The sequence below is a fragment of the Nicotiana sylvestris genome, chromosome 12 (assembly GCF_000393655.2).
Source record: "Nicotiana sylvestris chromosome 12, ASM39365v2, whole genome shotgun sequence".
Lineage (NCBI taxonomy): Eukaryota > Viridiplantae > Streptophyta > Magnoliopsida > Solanales > Solanaceae > Nicotiana > Nicotiana sylvestris.
The window spans coordinates 150,408,768-150,425,968 of record NC_091068.1 but is presented as its reverse complement, the minus strand read 5'-3'; the positions used below and the strand labels follow the sequence as shown (position 1 = coordinate 150,425,968).

Genomic DNA, 17,201 nt, shown 5'->3' with positions numbered 1-17,201 from the left:
GGTATGAGGCGTATCGGAGTTTGAATCATGAGAGCTACCTGAAGGGGTATGTAGTTTTTGTTCCGAGGGAGTGTGTGTTCCTTATTCTATATCCTGAGGCTCATGTTTCATTTATTTCAATTGTAGAAAAAGATGGAGGACCTGGAGCACCTTCGGAGCGAAGTTGGCCAAGCCAAGCGCGAGTATGATGAGTTAAAGGCTCAGGCGGACACTCAGGCTTCGGCGGAGAAGGGTGCTCTGGCTAATACCTCCGCCTTTGAGGTTCAACTTCGCTTAGCTCATGATTATAGCTTGGTTCGAACAAATATGATTACGAAGCTCGAGTCTGAGCTTTTGAAGATAAAGGCCGAGGTTGTGGATGCCCGGGCTAAAGCTGTAATGAGCCAAACTAAGGCTGACCAGAAAGTGGCGGTCTATTTGAAGGACGCTGCCGATGCTCAAGCTGAGCTGAGAAGGACTCTTGACCACGAGGGTAGGAGAAAGGAATATGCTCGGTGTAAGTCTCGAAGGGAAACCCTCGAGGAGATTCATGTTAGGGGCTTTGACCTCTCAAAAGAGGTAAAGCGGGCGAGGGCAGACGAACGTGGAGCCAAGTCACTTTTGTCCGACGTCGAGGATAGCGAGGATGAGGCTGACGGGCCATAGTCCCCAAGGGGGACGTAGATTTCCTTTTCTGATTCTGTACATAGTACTTTCCAAGTATGTTGTAAATGGAGCTTGTATCTTTTTGCATATATGTATAAAAGAGGAAACCTCGCGGTTTTGTTTCTCCTGCATTTCTTTTTGCCTTGATTTTAGCCAGATGAACTAGTCTTTGAGTTAGAAGGAATCCTTAGATTTGTGATATGGCCCTGGGGCTCATTAGGCTGGCCCGTAGGCCCTTACACGCTTGGTCGATGCGACCTTTAAGTATAAGTCGGCATTCGAGCTCTTACGCTTGCGCTCTTAGGCATGTTTGGTCAACTATTTTGGGTTCAGTCTCCGAGTCGGGTATCTACTCGAGCTCATTCGACCCTCAAGTTTTTAAGTTTCAAGTTGGCCCTTAGGCTCTTACGCGTTGGGTCGGTACGACCTTGTGTATGGGCTGACGATAATGGCTCTTACGCTTTTGCTCTTAAGCATATTTAGTTAACTGTTTTGAGTTCAGTCTTCAAATTGGGTTTCGACTCGAGCTCATTCGACCCTCAAGTTTTTAAATTTAGAGTTGGCTCTTAGGATCTTACGCATTGGGTCGGTACGACCTTTTGTATGTGCTGGCGACAGTGGATCTTACGCATTAGGTCGGTACGACCTTTTGTATGTGCTGGCAATAGTGGCTCTTACGCATTGGACCGGTGTGACCTTTTATAGGTTTTATTTTTCCCTCGTTAAGGACTTTTTGAAATAATTTTTGCCTGACTCTTCGACGGTTCAATAAAAACCTTGATTGTGAGTCGTTATATAGTGATGATCGAGCACCTCGGGAGGTTTGGCTCGGTGGCTGAGTATCTCGAAGCCTGTATTTAGGAGCTGACATGGTCGAAGCTCTTGTGTCTATGTCGAGAGTAGCCTATTTAACCGGTTCCTTTTGAAGTATATTCGAATTAATTGAAGGCCTGTGATTTTATAGCGACAGTCGGGTGTCCCCGAGTCACATTAGTTTGGCTGGTACAACCTTGTGACCATAGTCATTTGTGTTTGGCCGGAGCCTTTTAGTACCGAATGAAATAGTTTTAGCATCTATATCGAGGGTATGCCTTTTTAGGGGTCTTACAAGTTCGATATATAGCCTTAACTTTGAGATCGAGTTTATGCCTTTAGTAAGGGTCTTACAAGTTTTACATGCCTTTGAGGTTTTATAGTTTTGGATACTTGGTACAAGTATGGTTCATGCCTTGCTTGAGGTCTTACAGATATTTTTCACTTGGTACAAATGTGGTTCATGCCTTGCTTGAGGTCTTACAGATATTGTTGTTTCCTTATATAGGTCTTACGAGACCGAGGCTGCCCGCATGTGGTTTTACGACCTCGGGTTTTGATAAGTCGATGGAGATGGCGATTGACGGTAGTCCCCGAGTCGTCGAGGATTTCTCGACTCGGGAGCCGTTACTTGTAAACTTGGTATTGCCTCATTGAGGGCTTATGATTTCGGAGTTCCCGACCCGGAGGTCACGCGGCCTTGAGTTTTTTACGCCAGTCCCCGAGTGTTCGGGACATTTTTTTCTTAGGGGCCATTTTGTGATCTTGATGTTAACTCATTGAGGGCTTACGAGTTAGGAGTTCCGACCCGGGGGTCGCATTGTTTCGAGTTGTCGACGCCAGTCCCCGAGTATTCGGGACGTTTTTTTGGCTCTGGGGCCATTTTTTGTAAAAAATATCGAGCTTTCTTGAAATGCAAAATGCTTTTGGGAAGTATTCTTTGATTACTTGGTACAAGTATACATGATTTTGCTTTTAAGGGCTCAGTTGTTCTATACGGACACGGTTCGTTTGACCGTTTGGCCCTGTATATTATTTTCCTATCGAGACCCTATTTGGCGTATCTTGGCTTCTCCGAGTAGGTGACCTTCCGGGGGGATGCCCCCCCCAGTATTCGAGGTTGATTGCAAAAGAAGCCTTGAATACTTATTGAGTCTTCCTTAGGTAGCATATGGATGTTTCCTCGTTAAAAACCTTGCCGGTAAAACCCTCCTTAGGATAAAAACCCGATCGAAGGAAAAGAGTGCAACACATGCTTTTGAAACCTAAGGCATTCGAGTTGGAGAGTGCTTTGGCCGTTTCGATCGGATACCTCTCAGGTTAGTGTAGAATGTAATTGAAAGGGAAAGGAGACAGTCATACCTTAGTGTAGAATGTGCCGGCGATGTTTCGAGCCCTGATATGTTTCAGCCGCTTGTGACGAGGAAGCGGTACGGTCCCCTGCTTTGTTTAGTGGGGGATAGCCGAGAGTGTAGCTTATTATCGCTATTTTACTATTTGCTTATCCTTCGGCTCCTTCGAAGGTGGAGGTACCGGTGTCGGGGCCACATCGTGCACCGCAAACATTTCTCTCGCTGCATGGTGTTCCCCGTAGACGGTCTTAATCCCATCCTTTATCGGGAATTTCATCATTTGATGGAGGGTGGATGGTACTGCTCTCATGCAGTGTATCCATGGACTTCCGAGCAAGGCGTTGTACCTCATGTCTCCTTCGATGACATAGAATTTGGTATTTTGGGTTGTGCCGGCCACGTTGACTGGGAGGGTGATTTCCCCTTTCGTTGTTTCGCTCGCAATGTTGAATCCGTTGAGGACTCGAGAGGCGGGTACAATTTGGTCAAGCAGTTCGAGCTGCTCTACCGCCCTCGACCTGATAGTGTTGGCCGATACAAAGATATGGGGCCGATACAGCCATTTAATGCCTTGATTCGCTTTTCTGACTAGTCCACTAGACTTGGCCAGTTGTATGTACATGCCTTGGGAATTTCAACTTGATCCGTCGAGACCACTAAGTTACATTGCCTCGAAGTCGATCACCGAGAACCCTCGGAGTTGACCACTGAAAACCCTCGGGATGCCTCGATGATTGTAAAATCGAACCGCCGATTTCTACCGTATACAACTAGCCTGACAGACTTTGTCGGCTCTAGCTACACGCCTTGGGAACTCCCCGCTTTCTCTCAGTAACCGCCGGTCCGAACTGCTCCGAGGTCGAGCGTCGGTGGCCTCGAGGGATGAAACTCGACCGTGGTTTTGAGCCTTCGAGACGTCGTAACGATGAAAAATTGGACCCTCCGATTTTACCGTATACAATTGTGCCCCGTCGTATTAAATTCATGGGTCCGCCTCTTGCTCGACATTCTTTAATTATAGTATTGTATCATTCTTTATGAGGGAAAAGCCGTGAAATAGGCTTGTTTGTTTCCTTTTAGTCAAAGAAAACTAAAGGAGTAATAACATTTATATACAGGTGCTGATATTAAAATTCAGTAGCAATTTGGAAGGTTATAATCACCTCTGTCCAGGATAGTCATAAAGTACGTACTTCAATCTTTTATATATTAAGGGTGTGTTTGGTACTAATCTAATTTTTTCATGTTTGATTGACTTAAATATTTAGGACTTACCTATCAAAAGTACAAGATGTATGGTTTGTCATACCAACAAGGGTTGTGGTGGAGTGATAAGTACTCCTTCATCCTTAACCAGAGGTCTCAAGTTCGATCCCCTGGGTATGAAGTCGCCTTTATTAGGGAGCGCTTTATCTCCCAATGTGGGATTTTCCGACGCGAATCCGGATTAGTCGGGCCCCAATATGGGTACCGAATATCGGATGAAAAATCAAAAAAAATGTTTGGTTGGCCTCCAAACATCTGACCGGTTTTTTTTTTTATGCAAAATCTCTTCTTCAACTTAATGAACCAAATGCCTACACCCACCCCTCTCCCTCAAAAGACAAAGGCCAAAAAAGAAAACAGATTTTTTTTTTTGGAAAAAGCCCTTTTGGTAGAAGTTTAGGTGAATTTTTTTATTATCTTAATTTATCTATTAATTCAAACCTGGATAACCAGTCTCCACTTGATTAATTTTACTACTTATTGCAATTAATTAAGTACTGCATAATATCATTATGGAAGAGTAAATATTACTATTAGTCTACTACTGTAACAATATTTTGCCACCTTACCAGCTAGTGGTCCTATGTTATTTAGACCGACAATTTTCTTGCATTCCAATTATTTAAAGGTCCCACTTTCAAGTAATGTTGTTATCGGTAGTTTGATTAGATTAGGAAACAAGTTATTTCATAATTAATTATTCCGAAATTTGTTATCTCACCCTCTCACAGGTATTAAAAAATACTATATTCCCGAGATTAGTTATATTACAATTTTATCCCAACTAAATATGGGATAAACTCATCTCAAATTTAATTTCAGGATTAATTATTTTTTATCTCTCATACCAGACGAACCCTTAGTTCCTTCTCTACACCTATAGTACCAAGCAAAACTTTCAGACATCAGTCCACAACTTTCTTCTTTTGCTATAAATATATGATGTAAGTGAGAGCACAACAACTACATCTGAAATATCAGAACAAACTTCCTTTGCTTGAGTTGAACTCCTTCCCCACGTTTCCAAAGTTTCAAATATATAAACCCTTAGGAAAAAGATGCAGCCTCTCAGAATGTGGAATCATGAGAAGGTGAGTGTTGAACAAGATGGAGAAGCAGGGTACGTGCTTTACTAACTCATGCATTACAGTCCGTTAACAAAGTTAGAGTCTAGCTTTATGAGTTTATGAGTTCGGAATAAGTATGATCTTATTATATATATGTGTGCATTTTAAAAAATTTCGCATATGCATACATTGTTCGAGTCGAAAACAAGGCTAAGTTGAACTCACGTGATTTGTCCTAGATCCGCCTCTGTTTGTTAGTCGGTTCCACAAGTTTTATGGGGTTAACCTACTACCTAATAAATACTAGGAGTACTATATGCTACCCCAAAAAGGAGAATAGTGTAACTCGCTATGTGTGTGATTCACCTGGTAGTTTGGTTGGGAAACAAATTATCTCAGGATTAATTATCTCGGGATTGTTATCCTATCCTTCCATAAAAAAAAACTTCAATCTTGAGATAATTGATCCCCGGATTAGTTATACCATAATTTTATCTCAACCAATATGAATAAATTCATCTCAAATTTAATTCCAAAATTAATTATCCCTTATCCCTCGTACCAAACGAGCCCACGTGTTAAATGAGTTAGTTCTTCATGTGCCCATCTTCCCCATCATGACCACTCAACCTTAATTATTATATGTACGATTTGCTGTGCCAAAGCATTTGCGGTGTGCGGAGCACTTTTTCCCAGCATTGACAGGTAACTAATTTTGTTCATTTTTCTGATTCTAACAATAGCGTTAAATTATTTATGCTTTGATCTGTTCTTCTCCTTGCTTGAGAAAGAATTTCAGAGCTTTTAATGATCATATATATAATTGTGAAGAGAAGTGATTATGTCCATGGGGATGAAAGATGCAATATTAATGTCAACAGTATAACAAAATATGCTTCAACCCGGCCTGTTGTCAATTTGTGTATTGTTTAAAATATTAATCCACTAATGTTGGAGTTAGTAAATGATTTACAAAGTAGGAATTATGCATAAAATTAGGGAATATGACTATTTGATAATTTAAACTTGGTGGGAACTAGAATCTGCACCAGCCACGTTGATGGCATGACAAATATGTATAATTATCAAATAATAATGCAAAAAATTAGAATGAAAAGAAATGTTTATATATGTCTTAAGTGGATGATACAAATTACAAGACAAACCACAAATATATTTATTCTCTTATGTAAATTCAGAATCAAAGCACAGTAAAACTTCAGTACCTGTAATATTTTTTTCTTCTCTTATGCAAATTTGATTTTTATAGAGACATGAGATAGATTCAGAACCTTTTCACACAGCCTAAATCAAAATTACAGATTTAGAAATTGCCAGAAAAAAATATTACTAGTACATAATTTACACTTTATTCGAATTTGTAATATTTATACACGTAGATATAGAGTATAGATACACACATTGTTGACGTACGGAAGTGACATTATTCTAATAATATAGTTGGAGAATTTTGACATTTTAAAGCTAATATATATACCATAAAGCTTAAAATTATTTCCTTAATTTTCAAACGAGTTGCAATATGTTTTGACCCACAAAATTTAAAAGGGATTTATAGTTGCAATGCCATAAAGCTACGCGTAGAAAGGGATTTAGGATGGGTTTTATGAGTTCAACTGAGGTCATTGTTGTATGCCAACAAAATTTGAAATATACACATATAACAAAGTTACATTCTAAATCTACGAATTTGCCTCGTATGTGACAATCCATTTCAAGTACGTCTTCTTATCTTCTTAATTAGAACAATGTAGTAAGCTTTATAAATTGCATATGAATTATCCTTCAATTTCCTTTGAGTTTTTTAATGGAATAGTTCATTGGTCTTCTTCAGATTTAACCACAATTTTTGAGAAGTATCATGACCAGCCCAAATATTTTTAATCAATTTTTTTTTTTAATAAACCATATATTTTATTTTTAAAGTGAATATTTTGTGATAATATCGGAAAAATTCCATAGTTGAGCATCTTAAATAGACTTTGGCCCTAACTCAATCTCAAAAGCTAGCTCATGAGGTGAGGATTGCCAAGCCATATAAGGAGATCAAGTCCCCTATCCCTTAGCCGATGCGGGTAGAGCTGTCAATATGGCGGGGCTGGGCTAACTCAGTCCAGCCCGCGTGGGCTTTAGCAATTGACGAGTTGGGCTGGGCTAGCCCACCATTTTGATAGGCCTTTTAATGGTCAGCCCATCCTAGCCTTATGTGGGCTACGGGCCCCCACTGGCTGACCCATTATTTTTTAAAATATAATTTTATGTTTTTTTCTAAACTAAAAAAGATAAATATTTAAAAGTTAAAAAAGTCTTATCGGTTCTAATATATCATAATAAAAGTTAATAAATGCTTAAAAAAAGATAAATATTTTAAAATAACTTTTTATATGGTTCTAATATATCACAATAAACACTAAAAAAAATAAAAGACAAAACTATATTTCATTCGCTAAAAATCAAATTTCAAAACAAACTTTTCAAGAGAACGTCTATGACGCTTATGAGATATCCAACACATCATCTTCATCAAACACATTTAAGTCCGCTTGTGAGAAGGTTGTCTTAACATCTTCACTTTCATCTACATCTATAATTCGTATGCAATATTAATTAGTTAAATATTAAGAATAATTAAATTTTTAAAAGTAATTAATGTTTTAAGACTTTGATCTTTTAATATGATGAGTTTAATAAACTTTAAGCTTGGGATACTCTTCTTGTTATTTTTTGTGTCATATCCTTTTTATATTTTAAATACGTATTTTTATTAGGCCCACGTGCCGGCCCAGCCCGGCCTTAGTCAAGCCTCACGGGCCACTGGCTTACTCGGGCTGGGCTTAAAAGTCTCGTTTTTAAATGGGTTCCAAAAATTCTAGCCCAACCCTGCTAAATCACGGGCTGAGCTTGGCTGGCCCGACGGGCGAAGCCCATATTAACGGCTCTAGATGCGGGAGACTCAACACCCCTGCATGCTCAGGCATGCCAACTGAAGCGTGGACAATATAATATGAGGGCTTGGTGAATCAAAGAATTGAAATGGGTCGATTCGTCCATGGAATGACACAGTATAGTAGTTCTAAAAAAAATAGCCAAAAAATATATATTTGTTTTTTGTATATATATATAAATTATACAAATTTTATACACTTTTTGGCTACCGAATGTGCATAATTTCTAGCGCGGACTAAAAGTGAAAAAAACCCAAGAATTAAGTAAGGTTTCAACTGGATTTGAACTTGTGTTTTCATCGGACGAGAACATTTCACTACATGCCAGACTTCATAATCAAATTCTTTCTTCCTCTTTGTGTTTCAAACATTTCTAATTCTTACTTGATCTTCATTACTGGAGATAGCACTAAATTGTACTCTATTCATATGTATCCGTTGTGTTTGATCTTGTATTAAAGTTACATATACCAAAACTCAAGAGAATAGATCATCATCTTCAAGTTCTATATCTGTTTTTGAAAGAGAATTTTGTTTTTTGTTCAGATGTTATCAGTTTTGGGACAAGTACCAGGCCAGATTACTCTCAATCATAATACATTTATACAAGAACTCGCTCACACACAACTTTTGTGCCTAAGTATTGATTGTAAAAGTTGTATAAATGAAGATATTCTTGCAAATGACAGAGTTGTTTCGCAATAGGCAACCTTAGTCAGCGAGTTTAGCTAATACAGAGGCAGATCAACTAATTTTTGTCAAAATAATATGTTAAGCATTTAATAATGCATGGTCAAGTACTAGCAACTGGTATTGCCATCCAAAGACGGATCCAAAATTTAAATTTAAAGGTTCACCTTTTAAGATTTTTAGCACTTAACTTATTGTACTATTAAAACAATAGGCTTAACTCTAATAGTACTTGTTAAGATTTTAATAAGTTTTTACAGATAAATTCATATTTGATGTCAAAAGTTATGGATTCAATTGAACTCATAGGTAGACCCAGGATTTGAGTATCGCGGGACACCACTATAAAGATAAAATAAAAAAAATATAAGTTGTAGGAGCCCAGATTGGAAATTGGGTTATCAAGAGAGTGTAGGTACTTAAGCACTCTTACAAATAAGGGTGATAATTTGAGCCCAAACCCATTTGACTCGCCAAACCCGCCCAAGGTTGGGATGGTCATTGACTCGTCTATTTATTAAACTCAGCCCATATTAATCCAACCCATTTCAACCCATATAAAGTTGGGTTGATTTTTAGCCCAAATTAATCTACGAGTAACTTTGCTAAAATATCTTTAAAATAATTTTTTATGTTTGATATGTTATATGTGACCATAACAAAAGAAAAAAAGTCTTATTTGATAATTAAACAATACATAGGAAAATAATACACGTTAATTAAAGTTTGGTAAGAGTTGGACAGGTTGAGCGGGTTCGGCTATGACCCAAAATTTAGGTCAACTTGACCCAACCCATCTCATTCCAAGGTACTTTTGAGCGAGTCAATTGGCCCCTCTATTTATTGACTTAGCCCATTTTGACCCGCCCAAAATTAGCCCAACCCGTCCATTTGACACCCATACCTACAAACCAGTGCCTCTATCCAATTTTTGTGCTTTTAGGGGGTCGCCTAAAATATTTAACGGGTCTTCCCTGTATCTATAGATATATATAAAATTTATATATAGTTTTTTTGTCGAGGCTAACGATGTCACGACCCAAATTTTTCACCCTCAGGAGTCGTGATGACGCATACTCGTGAAAGCTAGGCAAACCGAGTATTATAAATTCATTACCCTTTTTATTAAGCATGTTCAATAATTCAAAGTAATAAGTGATTTAAGCAGTGGAATAAACCAAATAACCAGACATGCGGAAGACGAAAACTTAATAATTAACCTAACATTTGCTACATAATCTGAAATACAATACTACCCAGAATTTGGTGTCACAAGTCACGGACTATCTAAGAATACTATAAATAAGGTCTGAATGGAAATACACAAATCTGTCTCTGAATAAGTAAAAACAGAAAGAGAAATGATATAAGGAGACGCCAAGGCCCGCAGACGTCTGCAGGACTACCTCGGGTCGCCTGAGGGGACTGAATACAATACCCTCACTGCGGTCCAAACGCTCCGGTATCAGTATCAGCACAGAGTGCAGAGTGTAGTATCAGCACAACTGACCCCAAGTGCTGGTAAGTGCCTAGCCTAACCTCGGCGAAGTAGTGACGAGGCTAGGACCAGGCTACCAAATAAACCTGTGCAGTTAAATCATATACAACGAAAATAAAAAGCAGATAATTACAGCTAAAGTTGGACGGGGGAAACATGCTGCGGGGAGTAAGAGATAACAACAGAATAACAGTAAAGAAATGTAAGGAACACCATAAATCAATTACTAGCAAAAGATAAGGAAATAAGAAGTACACATGTAATACTGTTGCAGGCGTGCAACCCGCTCCCATTTCATATAGTACCATTGCAGGCGTGCAACCCCGCTCCCATGTCATATAGTACCGTTGCAGGCATGCAACCCGCTACTATTATATATAGTACCGTTGCAGGCGTCCAATCCGCTCCCATTTCATATAGTACCATTGCAGGCGTGCAACCCGCTCCCATTTCATATATCAACACCAATCATAAAAGAATCCCGGCAAGGGAACAATAATATAACAACAACATCCCGGCAAGGGAACAATAATATAACAACAACATCCCGTCAAGGGAACAATAATATGATAACAACATCCTGGCAAGGGAACAGTAATATCACAACAACATCCCGGCAAGGGAACAATAATGATAACTCTCATATAAAGCACGAATAAACCACAACGGAGTCACAACAAATACAATATAAGACTCACGGGCATGCTCGACACCGACGTATAGATACTCATCATCATGCCTATACGTCGTACTCCACAATTATCACATAGTAAATAAGACTCAACTCCTAACCCCTCAAGCTAAGGTTAGACCAAACACTTACCTCAAACTTCCACGACCAACTCAAGCCTCAAACACCGCTTTTACTTTGTAATTCGCCTCCAAATAACTCGTATATAGTCCAAATTAATTTAACAACATCAATAAATCCTAAAGAATTCATACCCAATGCTTATTTATAGGTTTTCTATCATTTTTTCCCAAAAAGTCAAAAATCGGCCCCGAGCCCGTTTGGTAAAAACTCAAGGTTCGGACCAAAACCCGATCACCTATTCACCCACAAGCCTGAATATGCAATTAGTTTCGAAACCCGACCCCAAAACGAGGTCTAAATTCCAATTAATCAAAAAGCCCTAACTCTACCCAAATTCCTAATTTCTACCATAAAAACCCTAGATTTTTGAATGAAAATTGATGAAATGTAATGGGAAATCGAAAGAAAAAGGTTTAAAAACATATACCAATGCTTTGGGGAAGAACTTGTTCTTTAAAAATCGCCTCAATGCTCTCTAGTTTTGAACTAAATCCCGATTTGCTACCATTTTTAATTCACTGGACAAGCCTTCTTCGCGTTCGAGAAGGGCCTGTCGCGTTCGCGAAGGGTCAGGCCCATTAGCCTCCGCGTTCGCGTTTAGCGCCTCGCGTTCGCGGAGCTTTGACTCCTCAAGCCTTTGCGTTCGTAGGCCAGTGGCCGCGTTCGCGTAGAACAAAATTTCCTTCCCCTTGCCCCAGCCTAAAGGCCTTCGCATTCGCGATAGCAGGTCTACGTTCGCGAAGGGTAGCACCCCCAAAGCTTCGCGTTCACGACCTGTTTCTCACGTTCGCGTAGAAGTAAAATTCCTTTAGCCTGACTTACCCTTCGCGTTCGCGAGAGTCCTTCCGCGAACGCGAAGAACAAAACTTCAGAACACCATAAGCTAAAAACCTACAACTTTCCTAAGTTTAAAAACCTTCCGAAACCTATCCGAAACTCACCCGAGCCCTCGGAGCTCCAAACCAAACATGCATACTAACTCAAAAACATCATATGGGCTTACTCGTGCAATCAAATTGCCAAATTAATAGCTTTAACAATGAATTTAGCAGCAAAATCAAAGAAAATTTTCAAGAACACTTAAGTTTCAAATTTCACAACCGAGGGTCCGATTCACGTCATTTCAAGTCCGTTTCTTACCAAATTTTATAGTCTCAATCTAAACGCCATATAAGACCTGTAACGGGCTTCAGAACCAAGATACGGGCCCGATACCATCAATTTCAAAACCATTCAAATTTCCAAAAACTCTTAAAATTTCAGTTAAACAATTTTCTTCAAAAATTTATTTCTCAGACTCGGGACCTCGGAATTCAATTCCTGGCATACGCCCAAATCCTATATTTTCCTACGGACCCTCTGGGACCGTCAAATCACAGGTCCAGGTCTGTTTATCCAAAATGTTGACCGAAGTCAACTTAAATAAAATTTTAAAGGCCAAATTAATATTTTCATCACATTTCCACATAAAAGTGTTCCGGATATAGGCTCGGACTGTGCACGTAAATCGATGTGAGGAAAAACGAGGCTTCTAAGGCCTCGAAACACAAAATTTACTCATAAATCAAGTGATGACCTTTTGGGTCATTACATCATCCACCTCTAAAACAATCGTTCGTCCTCGAACGGACATAAGAAAGAAGTACCTGAGTCGTGGAAAAGATGAGGATAACGGCTGCGCATATCGGACTTGGACTCCCAGGTCGATGCCTCAACAGGCAGACCTCTCCACTGAACACGAACAGAAGGGAAACTCTTCGATCTCAACTGACGAACCTGCCGGTCTAGAATAGCTACCGGCTCCTCCTCATATGACTAGTCCTTGTCCAACTGGGCAGTGCTGAAGTCTAACACGAGGGATGGATCGCCGTGATACTTTCGAAGCATGGGCACATGAAACACGGAATGCACGGCTGATAAACTCGGTAGCAACACAAGTTGTAAGCCATCTCTCCCACTCGATCAAGAATCTCAAACAGGCCAATAACCCACACTGCATTGAACTTCCTCTGAGTTCGTGGGAGTCCAACAATTAAGTCTATAGTGATACGCTCCCACTTCCACTCAGGAATCTCAATCTTCTGGAACAAACCACCAGGCCTCTAATGCTCATACTTTACCTTCTGACAATTCAAACACCGAGCCACATATGCAATATATCCTTCTTCATCCTCATCCACCAATAATGCTGCCGCAAATCCTAATACATTTTAGTGACGCCCGGATGAATAGAGTACCGGAAACTATGGGCCTCCTCTAAAATCAACTCTCGGAGTCCATCCACATTAGGCATACAAACTGGACCCTGTAGCCTCAAAACCCCATCATCTCCTAATGTAACCTGCTTGGCACCATCGTGCTGCACCGTGTCTCTAAGGACACACAATTGAGGATCATCATACTGCCGATCTCGGATACGCTCCAATAAAGAAGAACAAGCGACTGTGCAAGCTAATACACGACTGGGCTCAGAAACATCCAACCTCACGAACTGATTGGCCAAAGCCTGAACATCCAAAATAAGCGGTCTCTCACCGACCGGAATATACGCAAGACTGCCCATACTGGCTGACTTCCTACTCAAAGCATCGGCCACCATATTGGCCTTTCCCGGATGATATAAGATGGTGATATCGTAGTCTTTCAATAGCTCCAACCACCTTCTCTACCTCAAATTTAGCTCCTTCTGCTTGAACAAATACTGTAGACTCTTGTGATCCGTGAACACCTCACATGCCACGCCATACAGATAATGCCTCCAAATCTTCAATGCGTGAACAATGGCTGCTAACTCTAAATCATGAACTGGATAATTCTTCTCATGAATCTTCAACTGCCGTGAAGCATAAGCAATGACCTTGTCATCCTGCATCAACACCGTACTAAGTCCAATACGAGATGCATCACAATAAACTGTATATGGCCCTGAACCTGTAGGCAAAACCAACACTGGTGCCGTAGTAAAGCTATCTTGAGCTTCTGAAAGCTCGCCTCACACTCGTCCGACCACCTGAACTGGGCACCCTTCTGGGTCAACCTGGTCATAGGGGATGCTATAGATAAAAACCCCTCCACAAACCGACGGTAATAGCCTACCAAACCCAAGAAACTCCGGATCTTTGTAGCTGATGCGGGTCTAGGCCAGTTCTTGACTGCCTCTATCTTCTTCGGATCTACCTGAATACCCTTTGCTGATAAAACATGACCCAAGAATGAAACCGAACGCAACCAGAACTCACACTTCGAAAACTTAGCATACAACTGACTATCTCTTAAAGTCCAAAGAACCACTCTCAGATGCTGCTCATGCTCCTCCCGGTTGTGGGAATAAATCAAAATATCATCAATGAAGACTATCACAAATGAATCCAAGTCAGGCTTGAACACTCAGTTCATCAAATCCATAAAAGCTGCTGGGACATTTATCAACCCAAATAATATCACCAAGAACTCATAATGCCCGTACCGAGTACGGAAAGCCGTCTTAGGGACATCGGATGCCCTAATCCTCAACTGATGGTAGCCAGATCTCAAGTCAATCTTTGAAAATACCTTGGCACTCTGAAGCTGATCAAACAAATCATCAATCCTCGGGAATGAGTATTTATTCTTGATTGTAACCTTGTTCAACTGCTAGTAATCTATACACATTCTCATCGATCCGTCCTTCTTCTTAACAAACAACACCGGCGCACCCCAAGGTGAGACACTAGGTCTAATAAATCCCTTTTCAAGCAAGTCTTGCAACTGCTCCTTCAATTCTTTCAACTCAAGCGGGGCCATACAATACGACGGAATAGAAATGGATTGAGTGCCCAGAGCCAAATCAACGCAGAAGTCAATATCCCTATCAGGTGGTATACACGGCAGGTTTGAAAGGAATACCTCAGGAAACTTACGAACAACAGGCGCATAATCCATAGAAGGAACCTCCGCACTAGAATCACGAACATATGCCAAATGGGCCATACACCCCTTCTCGACCATACGCTGAGCCTTCACATATGAAATAACACTACAGGTAGAATGACCAGGAGTCCCTCTCCACTCTAAATGAGGCAACCCCGGCAAGGCTAAGGTCACAGTCTTGGCATGACTGTCCAAGATAGCGTGGTAAGGTGATAACCAGTCTATCCCTAATATGTCATCAAAATCAACCATATCCAAAAGTAACAATCTACATGAGTCTCAAGACCCCCAATCACAACTATACATGAACGATGGACATGATCTACCATAATAGAATCACCCACCGGTGTAGACACATATACACGAGCACTCAAGGAATCACTAGGCATGACCAGATACAGTGCAAAATAAGATGACATATAGGAGTACGTAGATCCTAGATCAAATGAAACTGAAGCATCTCTACTACAAACCAGAACAGTACCTGTGATAACTGTATCGGAAGCCTCAGCCTCAGGCCTGGCTAGAAGAGCATAACATCGGGGCTGGGCCCCACCACTCTGAACTACATCTCTGGGACGGCCTGCTACAGGCTGGCCTCCACCTCTAGTACCTCTACCTCCACCTCTAGCACCTCTACCTCCACCTTTAACTGGTTGAGCGGGCTGTGGAACACACGGTGCTTGAACCATGGTACGGGAACCCTAGTGTTGAGAACTCTCGATGCTCGAGGGAAAAATCTAGCAATATGCCTCGTGTCGCCACAAGTAAAACAAGCCCTCGGCTGCTGGGGCTGACGACCCTAAAAACTTTGAAGCGGAGGTGCACTGATAGGAGCTAGTGGTGCACTATAGGACTACTGATCGGAATACTGCATATGAGAACCACAGCCACCTGAAGCACTGTGAAAAACCTGAAGTGCTGACTGAAAAGGCCTCGGAGGGTAGCCTCTACCATACAAATCCTTGTCTCCAGAAGAGGCACCATTGAATCTGCCTAAATGACGAGGCCTCTTGTCAGACCCCTAATCACCCCCTGTGATAGAACCATCTCAACTCTCCTGGAAACATTAGACGCCTCCTGAAAAGAAATCTCACTCCCCATCTCCTTAGTCATCTGTAATCGAATAGGCTGAATGAGTCCCTTAATGAACCTCCTCACTCTCTCTCTCTCTCAGTGGGAAGTATAAGAAGAGCATAACGGGCCAAGTCAATAAATCTGGTCTCGTACTGAGTAACAATCATAGAACCCTGCTGGAGACGCTCAAACTACCTTCGATAGGTCTCCCTCTGAGTGATAGGAAGAAACTTTTCTAGAAATAGTTGAGAGAACTGATCCCAAGTCAAAGTTGGTGATCCAACTGGTCTAGCCAAGCAATAATCTCTCGACCAAGTCATGACGGATCTAGATAAGCGAAAAATAGCAAAGTCAACCCCATTGGTCTCCACTATCCCCATGTTCCTGAGAACCTCATGACAACTATCTAAATAATCCTGGGGATCCTCAGAAGATGCACCGCTGAAAGTGGTAGTGAAGAGCTTGGTGAACCTGTCCAATCTCCACAAGGCATCTGAAGATGTAGTTGATCCATCGCCGATGTGAGCTACCGCTCAGATGAAAAAGAGGTACGTGACTTCACCATTCATGAAAGAACAAGAGTAGAGGGCTCAATTTAGCAGTAAGAGAACAAAATCGCACGATAAAGAAGAATAGATGTGAAGTTTTTCCTAACTCTGTCTAGGGATAAATACAAACATCTCCATACCGATCCCTCAGACTCTGCTAAGCTTGTCCGTGAATTGTGAGACCTAAGTAACCTAGAGCTTTGATACCAACTTGTCACGACCCGAATTTCCCACCATCGGGAGTCTTGATGGTGCCTACTCGTGAAAGCTAGGCAAGCCGAGTATTATAAATTCATTACCCTTTTTATTAAGCATGTTCAATACTTTAAAGTAATAAGTGATTTAAGCAGCGGAAAAACCAAATAACCAAAAATGCGGAAGACGAAAACTTAATCATTAACCGAACGTTTGCTACATAATCTAAAATACAATACTACCTAGAATTTGGTGTCACAAGTCATGGACTATCTACTACAAATATAGTCTGAATGGAAATACACAAATATGTCTTTGAATAAGTAAAAACACAAAGAGAAATGATAGAAGGAGACGCCAA

At 40.8% G+C, this 17,201-nt stretch overlaps 1 long non-coding RNA gene across 1 annotated transcript; it reads left to right on the top strand.

Annotated features, from left to right (window-relative positions):
* Positions 1-5,037: 5,037 nt before the first annotated feature.
* LOC104213909 (uncharacterized) lies at positions 5,038-8,811 on the top strand. Its single transcript, XR_707776.2, has 2 exons — positions 5,038-5,196; positions 8,656-8,811. It is a non-coding gene; the product is annotated as an uncharacterized lncRNA (long non-coding RNA).
* The last annotated feature ends 8,390 nt before the right edge of the window (positions 8,812-17,201 follow it).